The sequence below is a fragment of the Eucyclogobius newberryi genome, unplaced genomic scaffold, assembly GCF_026437365.1.
Source record: "Eucyclogobius newberryi isolate DKJ021-1_F unplaced genomic scaffold, fEucNew1.0.hap1 SCAF_5, whole genome shotgun sequence".
Taxonomy (NCBI): domain Eukaryota; kingdom Metazoa; phylum Chordata; class Actinopteri; order Gobiiformes; family Gobiidae; genus Eucyclogobius; species Eucyclogobius newberryi.
In genome coordinates this window covers 10,069,601-10,080,936 of record NW_027316167.1, presented here as the reverse complement: position 1 = coordinate 10,080,936, position 11,336 = coordinate 10,069,601, and positions in this window count along the sequence as shown.

Below are 11,336 nucleotides of genomic sequence, written 5' to 3'. Positions count from 1 at the left end.
GAAATACTTAAGCCAAAGAAGATGTCACCATGCTTCTTTAATTTGATCAACTAGTATAACATTAAGTGACATGAAGTCCTGACCTAAGTAAGGAAAACATCAAATATGCAGTGACTGTGTTGAATATTGCAGTGGAGTATGGCCTGCAATATCTGTCAGTTCTGGTTCATTTTCACAGGTCACATTTATGTTAAAACTGTCAAATGTTATGACCCGGTTCAGTGGGTTTTGTCTTTCTAATTGGCTTCCGTTATGAGACTTTCAACACACAACGTTCTGTAATTAATAAGGCAAAATCTGAAAATGTTTCGACAATTTTCCATCTAACTTCAGCTCCCTTGACCCCAAGTTGGTGGACGAATTCCCGCACGCACCAGTATACTGTGTGTCCTTGGGCAAGACACTTAACCTGGGTTTCCTACGTCTGTATATCCTATGGGTGGGGCTTTAGCACATAGCAGGGTCTACATTATGTCATTTTTTAATAGACGCGCATATTTTAAGTTGTTATTGGCTTTCAAAAAATGCTAGCTTGCCCTGACATGCTAATACAAGCACGTAGTTGTAATTAACGCAATTCCGGCAATAATTTGTGGACTTAAAAAAGTGCAGACAACTTCACTTTGGGGGGGAATTTCAAACCACACGTTTTCTGAGGCTTCAAGGGAGACGGCCTCGTAAACAGGAATAACGAAACAAACCTGAACCAAGCAAATTACAACTCCAGGTTGTTATTTTTTGATGATGGAACAATTTTAAAACATATAGTCAAATTTTATGAAATGGAAGTTAATAAAGAAATAATACATAACAAATAAGCAAGGAAAACCAACATTTAACATTCAACCCAGTGGCTGCTTCTTGATGCCAAATTGAGACAAAAAATCCATGTACTTTATTTACCCTCTGAATAAAACGCAAGTTCAAAATATATTGCAGGAATTGGGTCCATTGTGTTTTGCAGTAATTTACGGTTTATGATTATACATACACCTACTTCGTTCTGCACTGAATAACTCTTGTGGCTGCATATTTATTCTCCTCCGTGCGGTTCAGCTTCATCCATATTCCCCCCAGTGCTTTTAGTGCTCTCTATCTCTGCATCTCGACAGGCCTCGGACTCTCCCTGAATCACGCAATCGAGATTATAATCTGGGTTGTGGAGACTGTTGGACTTTGTTGATCTTGTTTTTTATGAAAAGTGACGCACAGAGGAGACGTGACCCTCATGCTGATGTAGAGATACCTGGACACAAGCGAGATGCACGCAGATTTACAAGAAAAACGCAGACATTTTTTGGCAAGTAGACATTTAGATGAAGAGATTAGATGTGTTGTATAATGTTAAGTGACTGACGTTTTTTTCTTATAAGACTGACTAATGAACTTTAGTGTGTTTTGGGGTTCTAATTGTTTATTAGAGTAAGATTCATGTTTATTTGCTCTTGCATATCCTTACAGAACCATATGTTGTACAAAATGTGTTATGTTTGTCTGTCTGGATGTTATTTTAAAGCGGTCAGGAATGTGGAAGAAATGATTTGTTTATTTTCATAGATGTATGTATATTTTTTCTGTCTACTCTTCTGTAAAAGCTGCAAATGCCAAGTCAAGTCTGGCTCAAGTGATCAGGAGTCTTTATTTTGATGAAAATGGACTTTAAATCGGAACTTGACTTGGACTTGAGGCGACTTGATGTTTTGTCAAAAAAAGAAAGAAGATTAGATGTTCAATTTGACAGGAACAAGCTTATACATGTCTCGTCACACTTCTTTATTTGTGAGCAAGACTTTTTAATGAAGGCTTATTTACAAAAAGTATATACCGTATGTGGGGTAGTGTAGCATTGAGTGGATAAAATGACTTAGGAAGAGCGGCTCGGAGGCAAAAAGTCATGTCCAAAAAAAGTGGATTTTTATTTACATTGCCACCAAAATATGTCGACTGCACAGCTCCAAGCGGCCACAAAAAAGAACAGAAATCTGCTGACCTTCTGTTTATACTGAGGCCATTTGGATTGGCTCATTCCACACAGCTGGAACTAGTACATTTCAAACGGTAAGAATACAATATAACAAAGGTTGGAAATACTGCACAGACTGTAACAAATGTACACATTGTATCATAAAATCCCATTTTGCACAAGAGAAACACAAAACCAGGTAATATCTTAATTCCCCCATCTCCAAATAGTAGCACCAGGACAGGCTGGGCGGCCCCTCCCCTTTCATTTCCAGGCACCACATGGACCAGTATGAAAGCCACGGGAAAAGTACAACAGTTAAACTAATAATCATTCTGTGTTTTTTTAATGAGCTGAATAAATGTATTTAATGATGTGATTAATTAGATATGACCTAAAACACAAACACTACCTGGGATTCTATATGAAATGAAGCCTGCGTAAATTCAGCCTGGAAGACTAAACTCCATCCATCTACGTCAAGGCCTCCATGGAAGGACCCCTCTCCCCAGCGCCATCATCGCACTCAAGCGGGCGCCCGCCTGTCCGTCTGTGAGAGTCAGATCCCCCGTTCACCATGGACTCTCCCAGGTTTCTGCGCTTATCCCAAAGAGGTTATGCAGTTTTTCCTGGCCAAAGTAGTAGGGTGAAAGGTCAGGGGGCGTCTGTACCATGGCCCCTACACCTGCTCCTCATCCCCAATCAACGCTCTCAGTGACTCCTCCCCGCTCCCAATCAGCACCAGGCGGTCGCTTAAATGCAGATGGCTCGGCCGCTCAAACCGTACTGCGACCCACCACCTCCCCTGCTCCTCCTCTGCATTCCCCTCATCCTCTACCTTCTCTTCACATCTACCACCACCAGTCTCCAGGCTCCGGGGGGAGACATCTAATACAAATAGATCATGGAGTGCCCATGATCGCAACGTCTTCCGCCCGGGTCTGAGCGCCAAATAACTCACGAATAAAGCTCACTAAACAGTCCATTATCGTGGTCTCTTTGTCTCTCCAGGGTGAAATGGTAATGTAAGGTGTGTGCAATAAACTACGGAGTGGAGTGTAAAAACCCACTTCGTCACACTATACAACTGCAAAAATAAGCACTTTATTCACCAATTTTGTACAACTTGAAAGGACTTGAAACTCAAAGTACAGGACTTGAGCTACAACACTCAGGGGGAAATGCTGTGTGCACATGAAATAGAAGATGCAACATAAATCTATACTGTAAATTTCATAACCCACATGGCACATACAGACAAATAAATAAACCAACAAATAACAAATAAATAAATGTTCTTTAGTATTTATTTTTTCAAGGGCTCTTCCAATCCTAATAGGTTTCTGTAGTAGCACTGACTGTACAGTTGATGGAATTTGAATCGAGATGAAGATTCAGCCATTTGCCCAGTGAAAAATCCAGACAGTAAAATGTTACTCAGGCCTACACTATGTCCCCCTGGATATTGGTCCCATCTACCTCTAAATGTGCCCATATTTAAATTTAAGCAAATGTACAAAATTGTTTCAGTCACAAAATTTATAACTGTCAATGATCAACTTTCATTAGCTTTCATTTTTAATTACGCGGTCCACAGCCAATCCTCTGTCAGTAAAAGCATGTGGTTTGGAGCAGAGTCTAGACTTTAGAGGATTTTTAAAAAAACGTTGTACTTGTTTTAAATGGCAATATTTAAAATTCTGTCTTGTTTATGTTCAGGAAAATAAGATTACAAAGCCATGTTGCATTTGTTTAAAGTAAGACCAAACTAAATCTTGATAAATACACAAATATAATTTTTTTGTCTTATCGCTCAGGCTTATTCTACAGTAAATCAAATCGCTCCTCCCCTTCTCTCTGTGCAGCTGGCTGTGATTCCTCTGCACCTCATATAAAACACGGCAACATTCGCTCCAGCGCCTGATCAATGGGGAGTCATTAATAATGGACATGTTTTGGTGTTTGATGGAAAGAAGCCATAAAATGTCATGGAAAATAATACAGAAAGAGGGAGCAGAGAGGGAGAGAGAAGAGAAGGCCTGCACAATGTATCGCTACGTATTAAATAGTGCAGCGTTGTCCTACGAATCATGGCAACACTAGAAATATACTGTATTTCAAATTAAAACATTGAAAAAGGTTGATTTTAATGATTTTTCCCATTAAATGTACCTTGATTTAGTCTCAGTTTTGTCTCTGTTAATGTTTGTATTCGACAAAAATATTCTGTAGCACCAAACCTCACTACTTCTCTTTTTGATGTCGTCCTCTTCTGTTTTCTGAGCTCACGTCTGTTTATCATCTGCTCTTTTGTTCCTGGTCTAATCACCGCTCACACTCTGTACTTTATGTACTTCAGAGGTATTTACTGCTCTGCACTTCCTGTTTGTAGCACTAATGAGAGAGCCTCCCCTCACTCACACACTCACACTGACACACACACACACTCACACTCACACACTCACACTCACACTCACACTCACACGCTCAGGCCCTCAACAACAACAACAACAACAACAACAATAACTACTTAGACAATACTTTAGCAGAGGTTTGTAGAGACAAATATCCTCGAGTAAGACTTCAAATCCAGGAAATTACTCAAGAGTGAAAAATGTAATGTAATATCTCTTTGGCAGAACATGAGCACAAATACCAAAATGTCAAATGATCAAAGTATTTATTAAAAAAATATTATTAAAAGTGCAGCTCCATAAGTTTGTATGAGTTCTTTGGTAGAATTTCCTCACACAACAAGGAGCCAGAGCTGGACGTTGGTAAGAAGAAGTTACATTTTCTCTAGGCCGCATTTGAACTCGTTGGGGTGAACAGGGCAAACTTTAGGTCGATGGAACACTCTGAACCTTGCTTGGTATCTTGCTTGGTATCTTGCTTGGTATCTTGCTTGGTATCTTGCTTGATATCTTGCTTGATATCTTGCTTGATATCTTGCTTGATATCTTGCTCGACATCTTGCGTGACATCTTGCTTCATATCTTGCTTGATATCTTGCGTAACATCTTGCGTAACATCTTGCTTGACCTCTTGCTTGACCTCTTGCTTGACACCTTTTGAGACTGTTCTGTTATCCTTTAAAGGAGCTGATTTTTTACAATTTTGAAACAAGTTTGTAGAAAGTAAAATCTAATATAATGTGGAGCAACTATGAGCTTTATCCCAATCAGGGCTCAAAGACTCGTTTTAAACTCATTCAGGTGAATATTAATATAACAACTATAACTTTAGAGTTATAGTTGGCTCGAGCCTTCCATGGAACATGGAATGCGACGAGACATTGTTCTTGCCATGGTTTCTTATTATAGTTTTTCATGGTAAAATTTTGCCACAACTTGGACATTTTTGACCCTCTAACATAGTTCCTCCTCTTTATTTTCCTGCCTCTGGACAGGCGGGAAAGCGGTCGCGCGGGAAGGCGGTCGCGCGGGAAGGCGGTCGCGCAGGAAGGCGGTCGCGCGGGAGGCGAGAGCCATCATCGCCGCTGCCGCGGCTTTAATTGTTACTGGTATTGATACTCAGATACCAGTATTGCGATATTTCTGATGACTTACGTATTAATAAAGTTACATTGTTGCCCTAATTTCAAAGCAAATGTTAATACTGGGCAATATAGGCCAATTCTGCCAAGACAGAAGCAGCACTGAGGGCAGCACTGAGCCTCTACGCACCCATTCTGTCAAAGTATAAATGACCACTTTAAATGATGAATTTATAAGAGTGTTTATAATATTTATAGTCTTAGTAACGGATTCAGTATCAATACTGATTCTCTCAATACATGTCTTGTCATTTATGCGTTTGCTTTGAAAAAAATAGGGGTCTAAGATACATCATGTTGCGCCAGTTGCATACTTGTGGCACCAGTTCTCTAATTGGTAGCAGGACATGAACAAACATAACATGAACACATCATTTCCAAACCCATGTCTCTTAACTCTTATTTTCACACATACAGTAGATTTGTGTAGGCCGTGCCAAGCTGCTGGTGCGGCGGTAACGTCTGTGGACAGCTCTGTGCTGACAGATGGTGCTCACTGACCCTCGTACCTCCTTGTTTCCTCTCCTTGTTTCCTCTCCTCGCTTCCTCTCCTCGTCGCCTCTCCTCGGCTCCTCGCTCCTCGCTGTCTGGGCAAACCCCGTCTCCGTGTGGTCTTGAACTCTGAAAGACCTCCAGAGACACAGAGACGGCTTGATTTTTTCTTTTCTGCCTCAGTCTTTTCGCTGCTGCTGCTGTTGTCGTTATTGAAGTGCATTTTTGAATGGGTTGTCTGGCCAAGTTTGTTGAGCCAGAGCAGTTTGTTGAGCTATTCAGAAAAATAAACAGCCTTTTTTATGGAAAGGGAAGAGAGATTTAAGAGCTTTACTCATATTTTGTCATTGCTTCTCTGCCTGGTGTCTCTCTCCATGGAAAAATCGTTCACAATATGGCATTAAACTTAGAATTAATAATAATAATAATAATAATAATAATAACTTTTATTTATATAGCGCTTTTCAGTGACCCAAAGACGCTGAACATAATAAAAAAAAGGGGGGGTTGACTTGATTACGCTCAAAATTACCTTTGAAAAACATGCATTATTACTGTGTGCGGGCTTGCCTCTCCACAGATCTGACCACAACGTGACTTAAGCATAGAAACAGCTTTTAACACTTTTAAATGTGTTTATTGTGTGTTCTGTTGCGATATAGCCCAAAGTATTGCCAAAAATACTCAGGTTAAATGTAGACAAAGTATATCTAAATTGAACAATTTCAAAGCGAAAAAAATAAAAATCATTATTATCATAGTTAGCCAATTGAAAAGGGATGTCGCACATTAATCAGCATCACAAACAATGTACCATACTTTTTGGGCTATAGAGCGCTCTTGAATAAAAGCCGTGCCAATGACATTTACAAAGAAAAAATAAATTGTACATACACGGGCCGCACCTGTCAATAAACCGTAGGTGCCCATGTTGTAATATGAGACATTTACACGTAAATATAGTACACCGTTGTGATCCTGTGTTTTTTTTAACCATGGGTCTTGCGGCGCAGGGGACCTCAATGAATATGAGTTGGATTGTTATAAAACACTCAGCATATTTAAGTTTAACAAACAGAAAACACATCACAGCTGTCCCTACTGTCCCCTATGTCCTTGATTACTCTATGTGAGTTAGTTTACCTGTGTCTGTGTCTTCACATCTGGTTCATCGTACTTATCGAATGAGTGTTACGTTGCAACATGAGATATTTACACAGAAAGATTGTTCCGCGGGTCAGTTCGGGCCAAGAAAGTCCAATTTTAATGCGGCAGGTTCTAAACTGCAAACCTCGGTATATTGCATGCCCGCGCTCTGCGTGTGTCTTTGCGTTTCGCGGTGTCTAGATTCACTTCCTCATTAGACTAATTTCTCCGTGAATATGAGTCTAACTGTAATAAAACACACCCTTTTGAATCTTAATATACAGACAACACGACGTGTCTCCTCGACAGTGCTTCCTCTGTTCACTGACATCTTCTTCTACAGTGTGTCAAAAGCTGGGGGGAAAAAAAGGGGAAAAAAAGTAGCAGCTTAAAGCTTAAATTTTCATCGGTAGTCTCAATGCCCAATGTAAAAAGGCAGCCTAAGAACGTTGTTGTTGTTGTTGTTGTTGTAAAAAAAAAAGGAGAGAGAAAGAGAAAGAGAGCGAGAGCCCTAAGAACATATTAACGTAAAACAAAAACACATGAGATGAACGAGGGAGACTCTGATGGCTTCTGGCTCAATGTGTTTCATCTTTTGAAAGCTCTGATGGAGAAGAACACGTTTCTTCTGCGAGGAAACACCTGATGCAATGTTGCCCTTACTACTTCAGTGACAACTCAACAGCTGACAGTTGAACGTAGTAGTCAGTGAGTAGTTTGGATTAAAAATGCTGTCAAGAACATTTCTTACCCTTACCATGATGTAACATTGGGTTCGTTGATTAATTTTAAGACGACCTGAGCAAAAACGTTTATTCCGTTCAGTTCAGTTTCATGTTTGCAGAAGTCTAAACTACCTCAGGCTCGGCAGGCTTTATACCAAAAGACAGGATGTTACACAAAACAAAAAGGACACAACCTTTGCCGAGGAGCTGACATAAATAATTACAGTCTTTTCAATTTAATTGCCACCATTTAAATTGTCATTTTGTTACGGTTGCAATTCATCCCGCAGCTCGAATTTCAAACGTTGACTTGTTCACAAAATCCCCTTTCTGCTTAATCTCCACTTGGAGCCTCACCCATCATTTTTCATCTGCAGTCAAGGATATGATTTAGACTCTACTTCTCCACTAAAGTGTTGAATTATCAGTAATGTGCGGTGTTAAATGAAGCTAGTAAATCTCAAACTGCCCGGATTGCAGACAGCGAGGCGTTTGAGTGTTTGTCTGGAGCCGAGCGTTATAGAGGGAAAAGGGGGGAGAGAAAGAGGAGACAGAGAGGCAGCAGCAGATGACAGAAAAACATGGAACACAAACTGCCAATAAGCTTGTTTCATTCAGCTTCATTCAACTTGTACAAAATCGACGGATTAGCGTTCACAAACATCCTCGGAGCGTCATTGTCTGGGCCACCTGCCGCATTTGTAAAACTGGCTTTTTTTGTAGTTAGTCCAGAGGTGATTTTAAACAATATCAATGTCACGTCATCAAAAAAACACACTTAAACATGAGAGTCTACATTGTCTATGAATATCATCGTCGTCTGCCACGTTATTGTTGTGTGTTTTTTTTGGCTACAAGTAGAAATAATAGAAACAACAAAATTAGATCATTATTTTTCAAAATTATCATTATTTAATAGCAATTTGAATCTATCTAGTATGACTTCGGTTTTGTATGTGAGTTTGCAGTTATAGGTCAGCGATGTTGGCTCAAAAAGGTAGATAAATCCCTTTTACATGGCCATGCGCACTCCTATTGTGACCTTGAGCAAGACACTTCACCTTGTCTCTGTGAATGATGAGTGAGCGGATAAAGTGTCTACATGGCAGTGCTATATGCGCTCATTCAAAAATGTTAATATTCCATTAGAACTATGGAAATGACATTGTAAGATTGCAAAATGCTATATCAAAATAATGTAATAAAGGGTCTCACTTCCATCTCTTCCCACAGCTCAGTTTTTACCTACAGTTCAAACAAATCACACAAAAGAATCAACAGGTCACACACAAATAAAAAAATGAAAAATAAATGAAAAAAGACTGCTATTATGAAGAGGCTGTACTAAGTTGATACTAAGCTGAATACAGAGGGGGGGAAATCACATCTCTCTTAAACAGTTTCTGAATATTTATCTATATCAAACAAATAAGATTACACAGAAACATTTCTTAAACTACATTTTCTCAGTATTGAGTATATATCATTTTTCTCAGTCTTGAAATTTGAGAGTGAAGTATCGTGACAGCACTGCCTCCCGTCCCGTTCACACACACGCTCTTCCTCCCCCTGCTCTCTCCCTGACCCCGCCCCGAGGCTCCACAGCGCCGCCGAACACTGGGAGCGCGTCGTCCTGTCTGCTCCAAACGTGTGTCACAGATAAGAGCAGCACCTCCAGCGTCCCGGGACACGGCGAGCAGACAGCACCCATCTGATAAACGGCAAGCTGACACGACACTGGGCTTTATCTGCAACCGTCTTCAAACCCACACGCGCTTGTAGAACAACCACCACCACTGCTGCTGCTGGGAAAGCCTCGTAAACAAAGACGTCTTGACTGAAAGCAACATTACTTTAGTGTGTGAGAGATTCTTATGAAAAAAATGAACAGTTTGGGGTCAAAGATGAATAATTTTACACTTAAGATCATTGTACACATGGCCTCTGCAACTAATTTGATTAATTTTAATATTTTTGGCCCATTTCAATCTATGTAAATAATCTATCTGTAAAATAACAGTCAAAACATTACAAAAAACATGTCATAAATAAAATAACAACCTCTCACTGTGTTTTACAATCATTAGGGCAGTATATCGGTGCTTATGTTGTTATAAATGATATCGTAAATTATATATTGGGGATGATTTTTTTTTTGTTAACTTTAGTTTAGTCTTAATTTAAAGGGCCAATGTAATGAGACATTAAGCTCGTAAAAAAAGCAAAGATGTTCCACACCAGATTGTATCTTGATAGCTCATTTCCATCTGTAGTCCCTGTGGATACCCGGCTTGGGCTCTTAACAAAGTGAAGAGGACCAAAAAGCAGGGCAAAAGGGACAAAAGTGAAACAGTACCAAGAAGAAATGGTGTCTCTATCCTTTATGTCTTAAGACTGTTAGAAAAACTGCAAAGATTTTTTAGGTAACACGTAATTCCTTTTTATTTTCAACCAGGCAACACGTTTAGACAAAAACTGGTTAAAACCTAAGGACAAGATGCCAACTGATGTAGAGTATTCTATCCAGTTTAGTGAGGAAAGTTGTAAAGAGCGTCACATAGGTGAGATTGTAACGCTCTTTACAACTTTCCTCACTTCACCATAGGCTTTATCAGCACAGTAGACACGCAAGTTCAGGACCACAGAGCGCCGTGCATCTTCATCTCAAAGCCATAAACCACTCTATTGAAGAGAGTGAGGTGAAGAAAAAATATGGTTTTGAAAGAGGAGTTAAGGAGACAATCTTTGTTAAAAAAGAGAATCCTTCTTTAAACCAACATGGAGGTTTAAGATCCAACCTTCCAGTCGTATATAATAGTGTTTTGAAACCCTGGAGCGGTAGATGCCCAGGGCATTCTGATGCTAATCAAGTACTCAGTGAGGAGGTGGTTAAAGTCGGGTTACAATAGGATGTAGATGGCCCATTACATAAACTCCCTTTATCAGGAGGCCCCGCCCAGTGGGCAGGACAGAACAGAATATAAAACCTGAGTTCCCAGACTCAATTCGCAGATTGAGAATGACTCTTGGATGAGAGTCAAAGTTTAGTCCAGATGATACAACTGAATCTTTTTCTACAATGGAACACTCCTGGACGAATGAGGGATTACACCGTCACTGATTAACAGGAATAAATAATACAGTGCAAACAAAACACATTCAACAATGAGATCATTTCACAAAGTCCACATTCTGACCCAAACACACTCACACACAGCCACTTCTCAGTATTTACATAAACATTAGGAGTATTCATGACCTTCGTGTTTAGCTTTGCGCCATTAAAACCGTCCATAAAATACATATTACAATACATTTGTTGATTTGTCCTGTAAACAAACAATTTTAATTATTCATGTTGTGCACCGTTACATATTTACATATTTCACATACATTTTCGCAGCATGTGGTGGTGCGTGTCATAAAGTGGTTAACAAAGTACTACATTAAACTT